This window comes from Hippocampus bargibanti, linkage group LG12, assembly GCF_051943395.1.
Source record: "Hippocampus bargibanti isolate YZ-2025 linkage group LG12, ASM5194339v1, whole genome shotgun sequence".
Taxonomy (NCBI): Eukaryota; Metazoa; Chordata; class Actinopteri; order Syngnathiformes; family Syngnathidae; genus Hippocampus; species Hippocampus bargibanti.
The window spans coordinates 13,489,256-13,503,174 of NC_142745.1; the positions used below are offsets into that span (position 1 = coordinate 13,489,256).

The 13,919-nt window shown below is 43.8% G+C and overlaps 9 non-coding genes across 9 annotated transcripts; all 9 read left to right on the forward strand.

The window, feature by feature from the left end:
* The first annotated feature begins 1,543 nt into the window (after positions 1-1,543).
* Positions 1,544-1,707, forward strand: LOC148890569 (U1 spliceosomal RNA). Its single transcript, XR_016116778.1, has one exon. It is a non-coding gene; the product is annotated as a U1 spliceosomal RNA (small nuclear RNA).
* Positions 1,708-2,378: 671 nt separating this feature from the next.
* LOC148890570 (U2 spliceosomal RNA) lies at positions 2,379-2,569 on the forward strand. Its single transcript, XR_016116801.1, has one exon. It is a non-coding gene; the product is annotated as a U2 spliceosomal RNA (small nuclear RNA).
* Positions 2,570-4,551: 1,982 nt separating this feature from the next.
* On the forward strand, positions 4,552-4,715 carry LOC148890571 (U1 spliceosomal RNA). The gene has a single exon (XR_016116779.1). It is a non-coding gene; the product is annotated as a U1 spliceosomal RNA (small nuclear RNA).
* A 671-nt stretch (positions 4,716-5,386) lies between these two features.
* LOC148890572 (U2 spliceosomal RNA) lies at positions 5,387-5,577 on the forward strand. The gene has a single exon (XR_016116802.1). It is a non-coding gene; the product is annotated as a U2 spliceosomal RNA (small nuclear RNA).
* Positions 5,578-7,575: 1,998 nt separating this feature from the next.
* LOC148890573 (U1 spliceosomal RNA) lies at positions 7,576-7,739 on the forward strand. Its single transcript, XR_016116780.1, has one exon. It is a non-coding gene; the product is annotated as a U1 spliceosomal RNA (small nuclear RNA).
* Positions 7,740-8,410: 671 nt separating this feature from the next.
* Positions 8,411-8,601, forward strand: LOC148890574 (U2 spliceosomal RNA). Its single transcript, XR_016116795.1, has one exon. It is a non-coding gene; the product is annotated as a U2 spliceosomal RNA (small nuclear RNA).
* A 2,050-nt stretch (positions 8,602-10,651) lies between these two features.
* LOC148890575 (U1 spliceosomal RNA) lies at positions 10,652-10,815 on the forward strand. Its single transcript, XR_016116782.1, has one exon. It is a non-coding gene; the product is annotated as a U1 spliceosomal RNA (small nuclear RNA).
* A 671-nt stretch (positions 10,816-11,486) lies between these two features.
* Positions 11,487-11,677, forward strand: LOC148890576 (U2 spliceosomal RNA). The gene has a single exon (XR_016116806.1). It is a non-coding gene; the product is annotated as a U2 spliceosomal RNA (small nuclear RNA).
* A 2,014-nt stretch (positions 11,678-13,691) lies between these two features.
* LOC148890577 (U1 spliceosomal RNA) lies at positions 13,692-13,855 on the forward strand. Its single transcript, XR_016116784.1, has one exon. It is a non-coding gene; the product is annotated as a U1 spliceosomal RNA (small nuclear RNA).
* Positions 13,856-13,919: the final 64 nt, after the last annotated feature.

Below are 13,919 nucleotides of genomic sequence, written 5' to 3' on the forward strand. Positions count from 1 at the left end.
GTCATTGATGGCTTGATGGAATGGCGTTGGAGGTCCGAGGTCAAAGGGAATTGCTGTTTGGAAAGAGTCACATTCCATAAGGACTGTAATTAAAGAAATAAACTGTGCTATAAAACAAAGTCGTTTTAATTACCTTTATGATGGTCATTGATGGCTTGATGGAATGGTGTCAGAGGGAATTGCTGTTTGGAAAGAGAGGCACATTACACGAGGACTGTAATTAAAGAAATAAACTCCTCGAGATATTTCCTCACTGAAGGAGCGAAATCATCATGCATCCAGTCCATAAACAGGAGCCGAGTAACCCAAGCTTTAGTGTTGGACTTCCACATGACAGGAAGATTGGATTTAACCACCTGGTGTCTTTTGAAGGCCCTTGGGGTTTCTGAATGATAAACCAACATTGGTTTTATCTTAGCACAAAACAGGAGGGCTAGCCTATTTTTCATTGGTTTATGCCCAGGGACAGACGTCTCTTCCTGTGAAAGTCCGGTTAGGCTTTTTCCAGAAAGGTCCGGTCTCATCTGCATTAAATACCTGCTGAGGAATGTAGCCTTCTTCATTCACCAGTTCGAAGAATGACACCTTGTAGGCTTCAGCAGCTTTCTGGTCAGAACTGGCTGCTTCACCATGACGAGTGACGCAGTGAATCCCAGTACGGCGCTTAAAGTTCTCGAACCATCCGTTGCTGGCTTTAAAATCCTCAATCAGTGCGGAACTTCCAGGTTGCCGCGTGGCGATATTGGCGTGAATTAGCCATGCTTTCTCGCATAAAATAGCTTTACTCGCGCTGTCAGCGGATAGCTGCTTTTCGTTAATCCAAATTAACAGAAGTTTTTCAACTTCTTCAATTGCCCGAGACCGTCGCTTTGAGAGCACGGAAACACTTTTTTGCAACAGACGCACCTTTGATGGCTTCTCTGTTCCGGAGAATGGTAGCAATGGTTGACTTAGCCTAGCCGTGTTCGGCCACTAAATCACACAAACGCACACCTCGTTCGTGTTTTTCAATTACCTCCTTCTTCTCAGCGACGGTCATTTTATTTTGTGTCTTCTTGGGCTGAACACGAGCCTGTGGTGGTTTTTTTTTCCGGTCCCTTAATAGTAACATTGTCAGCAAAAAGCTCCAAGGAGGCGATCGACGTGCGCATTCAACGAGAGGGGTTGTGGAAAGGTGGCCTGGCTGGAGCGCTGTTCGGTCGTGTGCTTCCGATGAAGATCACTCCGCCAGATCCAAAGGTCGTGTGCTTTTGTGTTCTTCCGCCGAAGATTACTGGAAGTGGGTGCTGACGACGGACACATGGGCAAATATCGTTGAGAATTTTTGGCAGAAATCTAGAAATGCATTGTGGGAATGTTTCGTTGGTTCTTTTTAACCTTTTTGTGTGATTTTAGTATCCGTGACAATTAATGTGTACAGTTTGAAACAGTGTAGGAGTGCAGTGTCATCGAGCGTGATCTCTCTCTGTGATCCAGATTATGTGACCGTGATCGAGGATCGTGTGCGCGCTAAACACATCGGCCCTGGCGACGTTAGCAACTCATACTTACCTGGCAGGGGAGATACCATGATCAAGAAGGTGGTTCACCCAGGGCGAGGCTCAGTCATTGCACTCCGGCTGTGCTGACCCTTGCGAATTCCCCAAATGTGGGAATCTCGACTGCATAATTTCTGGTAGTGGGGGACTGCGTTCGCGCTCTCCCCTGATCAAGTGGTCAAAGAAACTTTGAATTATACTGAGCGACACGTGTCAATCATGCTATATAATAAATAGCTTCAGCTAGGTAGTTCCTCCAAAGTTAAGCCTTCTATTCAAAAACGTTTTATTCAAAAAGCGGTTATAAATAAGGCTATTAAATATTGCCCTCGACGTACTCCACCAATATGCTTTATATATAAAATGACTTTCACGTTTCCCGAATTCCCTTCATTGACCATGGTTGGGGAAAAATTTGCAATGACATTTAAACTGAAATCAAACAGAAAAATAAAATATGCTACAGCTCGTGACCATAGATGCAACACCGGTGTCCAATAAAGATCAGATCAGTCATGGTTTGGTATTATTCTGGAAAAATCCCCAGTCGGTCTGTTTGTGACACTGAGAAACTGCATGGACATGCAAGACATACGCGGTGTTCCTGGGTGCTTTTCTATTGGGCCGCCATGGCCACGTGACTGTTGTTATAAATAATCATTGTGTTGGTTTCACTAATCATACCTGGAAACGACGTGGTTGTCCTTATTTCCAGTTAAGTTTCGTGTGTGCAGTTGTTTTGTGTGTCAATGTTTTTCGTTGTGGTTGCCCGACGTTTGTCACCGCCACTGTAGCTCGCATCGTCACGAATCAAGTGTCCTGGCGTGTCGTTTTGCAGTTATCGCTTCTCGGCCTTTTGGCTAAGATCAAGTGTAGTATCTGTTCTTATCAGTTTAATATCTGATACGTCCCCTATCCGGGGACCATATATTAAATTGATTTTTGGAACAGGGAGATGGAATTGGGGCTTGCTCCGTCCACTCCACGCATCGACCTGGTATTGCAGTACCTCCAGGAACGGTGCACCCCCTCTTTTGGTCAAGAAAATTAGTACATCTATAAAATGGTGCGACTTACTTATCCAGATCCGTGGTGCGGCATATAAAACGGTAAGAGTCGTTTAACGGTGCCCATTGTGAGCCAAATGAGTTTATTTCCTATTGTCAAAATAGGAAGTCTTCACCGAGGAAAAAAGTACAGTACAGTGAGACCTCAGCTTATGAATTTAATTGGTTCCCAGACAGAGTGTGTGAGCCAAAAAGTGTGTATCACCAAAAAAAATCCCATAGGAAACCATTAAAATGGGAATAATGAGTTCCCGGGTTTCGATAAAATATACTTTTCAACTAAATAAGCCTTAAAACTACACACAACATACCTTATTATATGTATAATAAATGTGTTATTGCATTGTAATGAAAGAAATACACTGCACTGTATAATAAAGTCACTTTATTTACATTTGTGATGGTCATTGATGGCTTGATGGAATGGCGTTGGAGGTCCGAGGTCAAAGGGAATTGCTGTTTGGAAAGAGTCACATTCCATAAGGACTGTAATTAAAGAAATAAACTGTGCTATAAAACAAAGTCGTTTTAATTACCTTTATGATGGTCATTGATGGCTTGATGGAATGGTGTCAGAGGGAATTGCTGTTTGGAAAGAGAGGCACATTACACGAGGACTGTAATTAAAGAAATAAACTCCTCGAGATATTTCCTCACTGAAGGAGCGAAATCATCATGCATCCAGTCCATAAACAGGAGCCGAGTAACCCAAGCTTTAGTGTTGGACTTCCACATGACAGGAAGATTGGATTTAACCACCTGGTGTCTTTTGAAGGCCCTTGGGGTTTCTGAATGATAAACCAACATTGGTTTTATCTTAGCACAAAACAGGAGGGCTAGCCTATTTTTCATTGGTTTATGCCCAGGGACAGACGTCTCTTCCTGTGAAAGTCCGGTTAGGCTTTTTCCAGAAAGGTCCGGTCTCATCTGCATTAAATACCTGCTGAGGAATGTAGCCTTCTTCATTCACCAGTTCGAAGAATGACACCTTGTAGGCTTCAGCAGCTTTCTGGTCAGAACTGGCTGCTTCACCATGACGAGTGACGCAGTGAATCCCAGTACGGCGCTTAAAGTTCTCGAACCATCCGTTGCTGGCTTTAAAATCCTCAATCAGTGCGGAACTTCCAGGTTGCCGCGTGGCGATATCGGCGTGAATTAGCCATGCTTTCTCGCATAAAATAGCTTTACTCGCGCTGTCAGCGGATAGCTGCTTTTCGTTAATCCAAATTAACAGAAGTTTTTCAACTTCTTCAATTGCCCGAGACCGTCGCTTTGAGAGCACGGAAACACTTTTTTGCAACAGACGCACCTTTGATGGCTTCTCTGTTCCGGAGAATGGTAGCAATGGTTGACTTAGCCTAGCCGTGTTCGGCCACTAAATCACACAAACGCACACCTCGTTGGTGTTTTTCAATTACCTCCTTCTTCTCAGCGACGGTCATTTTATTTTGTGTCTTCTTGGGCTGAACACGAGCCTGTGGTGGGGTTTTTTTCCGGTCCCATAATAGTAACATTGTCAGCAAAAAGCTCCAAGGAGGCGATCGACGTGTGCATTCAACGAGAGGGGTTGTGGAAAGGTGGCCCGGCTGGAGCGCTGTTCGGTCGTGTGCTTCCGATGAAGATCACTCCGCCAGATCCAAAGGTCGTGTGCTTTTGTGTTCTTCCGCCGAAGATTACTGGAAGTGGGTGCTGACGACGGACACATGGGCAAATATCGTTGAGAATTTTTGGCAGAAATCTAGAAATGCATTGTGGGAATGTTTCGTTGGTTCTTTTTAACCTTTTTGTGTGATTTTAGTATCCGTGACAATTAATGTGTACAGTTTGAAACAGTGTAGGAGTGCAGTGTCATCGAGCGTGATCTCTCTCTGTGATCCAGATTATGTGACCGTGATCGAGGATCGTGTGCGCGCTAAACACATCGGCCCTGGCGACGTTAGCAACTCATACTTACCTGGCAGGGGAGATACCATGATCAAGAAGGTGGTTCACCCAGGGCGAGGCTCAGTCATTGCACTCCGGCTGTGCTGACCCTTGCGAATTCCCCAAATGTGGGAATCTCGACTGCATAATTTCTGGTAGTGGGGGACTGCGTTCGCGCTCTCCCCTGATCAAGTGGTCAAAGAAACTTTGAATTATACTGAGCGACACGTGTCAATCATGCTATATAATAAATAGCTTCAGCTAGGTAGTTCCTCCAAAGTTAAGCCTTCTATTCAAAAACGTTTTATTCAAAAAGCGGTTATAAATAAGGCTATTAAATATTGCCCTCGACGTACTCCACCAATATGCTTTATATATAAAATGACTTTCACGTTTCCCGAATTCCCTTCATTGACCATGGTTGGGGAAAAATTTGCAATGACATTTAAACTGAAATCAAACAGAAAAATAAAATATGCTACAGCTCGTGACCATAGATGCAACACCGGTGTCCAATAAAGATCAGATCAGTCATGGTTTGGTATTATTCTGGAAAAATCCCCAGTCGGTCTGTTTGTGACACTGAGAAACTTCATGGACATGCAAGACATACGCGGTGTTCCTGGGTGCTTTTCTATTGGGCCGCCATGGCCACGTGACTGTTGTTATAAATAATCATTGTGTTGGTTTCACTAATCATACCTGGAAACGACGTGGTTGTCCTTATTTCCAGTTAAGTTTCGTGTGTGCAGTTGTTTTGTGTGTCAATGTTTTTCGTTGTGGTTGCCCGACGTTTGTCACCGCCACTGTAGCTCGCATCGTCACGAATCAAGTGTCCTGGCGTGTCGTTTTGCAGTTATCGCTTCTCGGCCTTTTGGCTAAGATCAAGTGTAGTATCTGTTCTTATCAGTTTAATATCTGATACGTCCCCTATCCGGGGACCATATATTAAATTGATTTTTGGAACAGGGAGATGGAATTGGGGCTTGCTCCGTCCACTCCACGCATCGACCTGGTATTGCAGTACCTCCAGGAACGGTGCACCCCCTCTTTTGGTCAAGAAAATTAGTACATCTATAAAATGGTGCGACTTACTTATCCAGATCCGTGGTGCGGCATATAAAACGGTAAGAGTCGTTTAAGGTAAGAGTCGTTTAACGGTGCCCATTGTGAGCCAAATGAGTTTATTTCCTATTGTCAAAATAGGAAGTCTTCACCGAGGAAAAAAGTACAGTACAGTGAGACCTCAGCTTATGAATTTAATTGGTTCCCAGACAGAGTGTGTGAGCCAAAAAGTGTGTATCACCCAAAAAAATCCCATAGGAAACCATTAAAATGGGAATAATGAGTTCCGGGGTTTCGATAAAATATACTTTTCAACTAAATAAGCCTTAAAACTACACACAACATACCTTATTATATGTATAATAAATGTGTTATTGCATTGTAATGAAAGAAATACACTGCACTGTATAATAAAGTCACTTTATTTACATTTGTGATGGTCATTGATGGCTTGATGGAATGGCGTTGGAGGTCCGAGGTCAAAGGGAATTGCTGTTTGGAAAGAGTCACATTCCATAAGGACTGTAATTAAAGAAATAAACTGTGCTATAAAACAAAGTCGTTTTAATTACCTTTATGATGGTCATTGATGGCTTGATGGAATGGTGTCAGAGGGAATTGCTGTTTGGAAAGAGAGGCACATTACACGAGGACTGTAATTAAAGAAATAAACTCCTCGAGATATTTCCTCACTGAAGGAGCGAAATCATCATGCATCCAGTCCATAAACAGGAGCCGAGTAACCCAAGCTTTAGTGTTGGACTTCCACATGACAGGAAGATTGGATTTAACCACCTGGTGTCTTTTGAAGGCCCTTGGGGTTTCTGAATGATAAACCAACATTGGTTTTATCTTAGCACAAAACAGGAGGGCTAGCCTATTTTTCATTGGTTTATGCCCAGGGACAGACGTCTCTTCCTGTGAAAGTCCGGTTAGGCTTTTTCCAGAAAGGTCCGGTCTCATCTGCATTAAATACCTGCTGAGGAATGTAGCCTTCTTCATTCACCAGTTCGAAGAATGACACCTTGTAGGCTTCAGCAGCTTTCTGGTCAGAACTGGCTGCTTCACCATGACGAGTGACGCAGTGAATCCCAGTACGGCGCTTAAAGTTCTCGAACCATCCGTTGCTGGCTTTAAAATCCTCAATCAGTGCGGAACTTCCAGGTTGCCGCGTGGCGATATTGGCGTGAATTAGCCATGCTTTCTCGCATAAAATAGCTTTACTCGCGCTGTCAGCGGATAGCTGCTTTTCGTTAATCCAAATTAACAGAAGTTTTTCAACTTCTTCAATTGCCCGAGACCGTCGCTTTGAGAGCACGGAAACACTTTTTTGCAACAGACGCACCTTTGATGGCTTCTCTGTTCCGGAGAATGGTAGCAATGGTTGACTTAGCCTAGCCGTGTTCGGCCACTAAATCACACAAACGCACACCTCGTTCGTGTTTTTCAATTACCTCCTTCTTCTCAGCGACGGTCATTTTATTTTGTGTCTTCTTGGGCTGAACACGAGCCTGTGGTGGTTTTTTTTTCCGGTCCCTTAATAGTAACATTGTCAGCAAAAAGCTCCAAGGAGGCGATCGACGTGCGCATTCAACGAGAGGGGTTGTGGAAAGGTGGCCTGGCTGGAGCGCTGTTCGGTCGTGTGCTTCCGATGAAGATCACTCCGCCAGATCCAAAGGTCGTGTGCTTTTGTGTTCTTCCGCCGAAGATTACTGGAAGTGGGTGCTGACGACGGACACATGGGCAAATATCGTTGAGAATTTTTGGCAGAAATCTAGAAATGCATTGTGGGAATGTTTCGTTGGTTCTTTTTAACCTTTTTGTGTGATTTTAGTATCCGTGACAATTAATGTGTACAGTTTGAAACAGTGTAGGAGTGCAGTGTCATCGAGCGTGATCTCTCTCTGTGATCCAGATTATGTGACCGTGATCGAGGATCGTGTGCGCGCTAAACACATCGGCCCTGGCGACGTTAGCAACTCATACTTACCTGGCAGGGGAGATACCATGATCAAGAAGGTGGTTCACCCAGGGCGAGGCTCAGTCATTGCACTCCGGCTGTGCTGACCCTTGCGAATTCCCCAAATGTGGGAATCTCGACTGCATAATTTCTGGTAGTGGGGGACTGCGTTCGCGCTCTCCCCTGATCAAGTGGTCAAAGAAACTTTGAATTATACTGAGCGACACGTGTCAATCATGCTATATAATAAATCGCTTCAGCTAGGTAGTTCCTCCAAAGTTAAGCCTTCTATTCAAAAACGTTTTATTCAAAAAGCGGTTATAAAAAAGGCTATTAAATATTGCCCTCGACGTACTCCACCAATATGCTTTATATATAAAATGACTTTCACGTTTCCCGAATTCCCTTCATTGACCATGGTTGGGGAAAAATTTGCAATGACATTTAAACTGAAATCAAAAAGAAAAATAAAATATGCTACAGCTCGTGACCATAGATGCAACACCGGTGTCCAATAACGATCAGATCAGTCATGGTTTGGTATTATTCTGGAAAAATCCCCAGTCGGTCTGTTTGTGACACTGAGAAACTTCATGGACATGCAAGACATATGCGGTGTTCCTGGGTGCTTTTCTATTGGGCCGCCATGGCCACGTGACTGTTGTTATAAATAATCATTGTGTTGGTTTCACTAATCATACCTGGAAACGACGTGGTTGTCCTTATTTCCAGTTAAGTTTCGTGTGTGCAGTTGTTTTGTGTGTCAATGTTTTTCGTTGTGGTTGCCCGACGTTTGTCACCGCCACTGTAGCTCGCATCGTCACGAATCAAGTGTCCTGGCGTGTCGTTTTGCAGTTATCGCTTCTCGGCCTTTTGGCTAAGATCAAGTGTAGTATCTGTTCTTATCAGTTTAATATCTGATACGTCCCCTATCCGGGGACCATATATTAAATTGATTTTTGGAACAGGGAGTTGGAATTGGGGCTTGCTCCGTCCACTCCACGCATCGACCTGGTATTGCAGTACCTCCAGGAACGGTGCACCCCCTCTTTTGGTCAAGAAGATTAGTACATCTATAAAATGGTGCAACTTACTTATCCAGATCCGTGGTGCGGCATATAAAATAATCGTTCCCATTCTTTAACATTTTGCTGCATATTCAAAAAAAAAACTGAACGGTAAGAGTCGTTTGAGGTAAGAGTCGTTTAACGGTGCCCATTGTGAGCCAAATGAGTTTATTTCCTATTGTCAAAATAGGAAGTCTTCACCAAGGAAAAAAGTACAGTACAGTGAGACCTCAGCTTATGAATTTAATTGGTTCCCAGACAGAGTGTGTGAGCCAAAAAGTGTGTATCACCCAAAAAAATCCCATAGGAAACCATTAAAATGGGAATAATGAGTTCCGGGGTTTCGATAAAATATACTTTTCAACTAAATAAGCCTTAAAACTACACACAACGTACCTTATTATATGTATAATAAATGTGTTATTGCATTGTAATGAAAGAAATACACTGCACTGTATAATAAAGTCACTTTATTTACATTTGTGATGGTCATTGATGGCTTGATGGAATGGCGTTGGAGGTCCGAGGTCAAAGGGAATTGCTGTTTGGAAAGAGTCACATTCCATAAGGACTGTAATTAAAGAAATAAACTGTGCTATAAAACAAAGTCGTTTTAATTACCTTTATGATGGTCATTGATGGCTTGATGGAATGGTGTCAGAGGGAATTGCTGTTTGGAAAGAGAGGCACATTACACGAGGACTGTAATTAAAGAAATAAACTCCTCGAGATATTTCCTCACTGAAGGAGCGAAATCATCATGCATCCAGTCCATAAACAGGAGCCGAGTAACCCAAGCTTTAGTGTTGGACTTCCACATGACAGGAAGATTGGATTTAACCACCTGGTGTCTTTTGAAGGCCCTTGGGGTTTCTGAATGATAAACCAACATTGGTTTTATCTTAGCACAAAACAGGAGGGCTAGCCTATTTTTCATTGGTTTATGCCCAGGGACAGACGTCTCTTCCTGTGAAAGTCCGGTTAGGCTTTTTCCAGAAAGGTCCGGTCTCATCTGCATTAAATACCTGCTGAGGAATGTAGCCTTCTTCATTCACCAGTTCGAAGAATGACACCTTGTAGGCTTCAGCAGCTTTCTGGTCAGAACTGGCTGCTTCACCATGACGAGTGACGCAGTGAATCCCAGTACGGCGCTTAAAGTTCTCGAACCATCCGTTGCTGGCTTTAAAATCCTCAATCAGTGCGGAACTTCCAGGTTGCCGCGTGGCGATATTGGCGTGAATTAGCCATGCTTTCTCGCATAAAATAGCTTTACTCGCGCTGTCAGCGGATAGCTGCTTTTCGTTAATCCAAATTAACAGAAGTTTTTCAACTTCTTCAATTGCCCGAGACCGTCGCTTTGAGAGCACGGAAACACTTTTTTGCAACAGACGCACCTTTGATGGCTTCTCTGTTCCGGAGAATGGTAGCAATGGTTGACTTAGCCTAGCCGTGTTCGGCCACTAAATCACACAAACGCACACCTCGTTCGTGTTTTTCAATTACCTCCTTCTTCTCAGCGACGGTCATTTTATTTTGTGTCTTCTTGGGCTGAACACGAGCCTGTGGTGGTTTTTTTTTCCGGTCCCTTAATAGTAACATTGTCAGCAAAAAGCTCCAAGGAGGCGATCGACGTGCGCATTCAACGAGAGGGGTTGTGGAAAGGTGGCCTGGCTGGAGCGCTGTTCGGTCGTGTGCTTCCGATGAAGATCACTCCGCCAGATCCAAAGGTCGTGTGCTTTTGTGTTCTTCCGCCGAAGATTACTGGAAGTGGGTGCTGACGACGGACACATGGGCAAATATCGTTGAGAATTTTTGGCAGAAATCTAGAAATGCATTGTGGGAATGTTTCGTTGGTTCTTTTTAACCTTTTTGTGTGATTTTAGTATCCGTGACAATTAATGTGTACAGTTTGAAACAGTGTAGGAGTGCAGTGTCATCGAGCGTGATCTCTCTCTGTGATCCAGATTATGTGACCGTGATCGAGGATCGTGTGCGCGCTAAACACATCGGCCCTGGCGACGTTAGCAACTCATACTTACCTGGCAGGGGAGATACCATGATCAAGAAGGTGGTTCACCCAGGGCGAGGCTCAGTCATTGCACTCCGGCTGTGCTGACCCTTGCGAATTCCCCAAATGTGGGAATCTCGACTGCATAATTTCTGGTAGTGGGGGACTGCGTTCGCGCTCTCCCCTGATCAAGTGGTCAAAGAAACTTTGAATTATACTGAGCGACACGTGTCAATCATGCTATATAATAAATAGCTTCAGCTAGGTAGTTCCTCCAAAGTTAAGCCTTCTATTCAAAAACGTTTTATTCAAAAAGCGGTTATAAATAAGGCTATTAAATATTGCCCTCGACGTACTCCACCAATATGCTTTATATATAAAATGACTTTCACGTTTCCCGAATTCCCTTCATTGACCATGGTTGGGGAAAAATTTGCAATGACATTTAAACTGAAATCAAACAGAAAAATAAAATATGCTACAGCTCGTGACCATAGATGCAACACCGGTGTCCAATAAAGATCAGATCAGTCATGGTTTGGTATTATTCTGGAAAAATCCCCAGTCGGTCTGTTTGTGACACTGAGAAACTGCATGGACATGCAAGACATACGCGGTGTTCCTGGGTGCTTTTCTATTGGGCCGCCATGGCCACGTGACTGTTGTTATAAATAATCATTGTGTTGGTTTCACTAATCATACCTGGAAACGACGTGGTTGTCCTTATTTCCAGTTAAGTTTCGTGTGTGCAGTTGTTTTGTGTGTCAATGTTTTTCGTTGTGGTTGCCCGACGTTTGTCACCGCCACTGTAGCTCGCATCGTCACGAATCAAGTGTCCTGGCGTGTCGTTTTGCAGTTATCGCTTCTCGGCCTTTTGGCTAAGATCAAGTGTAGTATCTGTTCTTATCAGTTTAATATCTGATACGTCCCCTATCCGGGGACCATATATTAAATTGATTTTTGGAACAGGGAGATGGAATTGGGGCTTGCTCCGTCCACTCCACGCATCGACCTGGTATTGCAGTATCTCCAGGAACGGTGCACCCCCTCTTTTGGTCAAGAAAATTAGTACATCTATAAAATGGTGCGACTTACTTATCCAGATCCGTGGTGCGGCATATAAAACGGTAAGAGTCGTTTAAGGTAAGAGTCGTTTAACGGTGCCCATTGTGAGCCAAATGAGTTTATTTCCTATTGTCAAAATAGGAAGTCTTCACCGAGGAAAAAAGTACAGTACAGTGAGACCTCAGCTTATGAATTTAATTGGTTCCCAGACAGAGTGTGTGAGCCAAAAAGTGTGTATCACCAAAAAAAATCCCATAGGAAACCATTAAAATGGGAATAATGAGTTCCCGGGTTTCGATAAAATATACTTTTCATCTAAATAAGCCTTAAAACTACACACAACATACCTTATTATATGTATAATAAATGTGTTATTGCATTGTAATGAAAGAAATACACTGCACTGTATAATAAAGTCACTTTATTTACATTTGTGATGGTCATTGATGGCTTGATGGAATGGCGTTGGAGGTCCGAGGTCAAAGGGAATTGCTGTTTGGAAAGAGTCACATTCCATAAGGACTGTAATTAAAGAAATAAACTGTGCTATAAAACAAAGTCGTTTTAATTACCTTTATGATGGTCATTGATGGCTTGATGGAATGGTGTCAGAGGGAATTGCTGTTTGGAAAGAGAGGCACATTACACGAGGACTGTAATTAAAGAAATAAACTCCTCGAGATATTTCCTCACTGAAGGAGCGAAATCATCATGCATCCAGTCCATAAACAGGAGCCGAGTAACCCAAGCTTTAGTGTTGGACTTCCACATGACAGGAAGATTGGATTTAACCACCTGGTGTCTTTTGAAGGCCCTTGGGGTTTCTGAATGATAAACCAACATTGGTTTTATCTTAGTCACCACTGGCATTAGCACAAAACAGGAGGGCTAGCCTATTTTTCATTGGTTTATGCCCAGGGACAGACGTCTCTTCCTGTGAAAGTCCGGTAAGGCTTTTTCCAGAAAAGTCCGGTCTCATCTGCATTAAATACCTGCTGAGGAATGTAGCCTTCTTCATTCACCAGTTCGAAGAATGACACCTTGTAGGCTTCAGCAGCTTTCTGGTCAGAACTGGCTGCTTCACCATGACGAGTGACGCAGTGAATCCCAGTACGGCGCTTAAAGTTCTCGAACCATCCGTTGCTGGCTTTAAAATCCTCAATCAGTGCGGAACTTCCAGGTTGCCGCGTGGCGATATCGGCGTGAATTAGCCATGCTTTCTCGCATAAAATAGCTTTACTCGCGCTGTCAGCGGATAGCTGCTTTTCGTTAATCCAAATTAACAGAAGTTTTTCAACTTCTCCAATTGCCCGAGACCGTCGCTTTGAGAGCACGGAAACACTTTTTTGCAACAGACGCACCTTTGATGGCTTCTCTGTTCCGGAGAATGGTAGCAATGGTTGACTTAGCCTAGCCGTGTTCGGCCACTAAATCACACAAACGCACACCTCGTTCGTGTTTTTCAATTACCTCCTTCTTCTCAGCGACGGTCATTTTATTTTGTGTCTTCTTGGGCTGAACACGAGCCTGTGGTGGGGTTTTTTTCCGGTCCCATAATAGTAACATTGTCAGCAAAAAGCTCCAAGGAGGCGATCGACGTGTGCATTCAACGAGAGGGGTTGTGGAAAGGTGGCCTGGCTGGAGCGCTGTTCGGTCGTGTGCTTCCGATGAAGATCACTCCGCCAGATCCAAAGGTCGTGTGCTTTTGTGTTCTTCCGCCGAAGATTACTGGAAGTGGGTGCTGACGACGGACACATGGGCAAATATCGTTGAGAATTTTTGGCAGAAATCTAGAAATGCATTGTGGGAATGTTTCGTTGGTTCTTTTTAACCTTTTTGTGTGATTTCAGTATCCGTGACAATTAATGTGTACAGTTTGAAACAGTGTAGGAGTGCAGTGTCATCGAGCGTGATCTCTCTCTGTGATCCAGATTATGTGACCGTGATCGAGGATCGTGTGCGCGCTAAACACATCGGCCCTGGCGACGTTAGCAACTCATACTTACCTGGCAGGGGAGATACCATGATCAAGAAGGTGGTTCACCCAGGGTGAGACTCAGTCATTGCACTCTGGCTGTGCTGACCCTTGCGAATTCCCCAAATGTGGGAATCTCGACTGCATAATTTCTGGTAGTGGGGGACTGCGTTCGCGCTCTTCCCTGTTCAAACGGTAAAATAAACTATATTTTATTGACATTTTAAAACCATGATGTCTAAGTAAGTAAT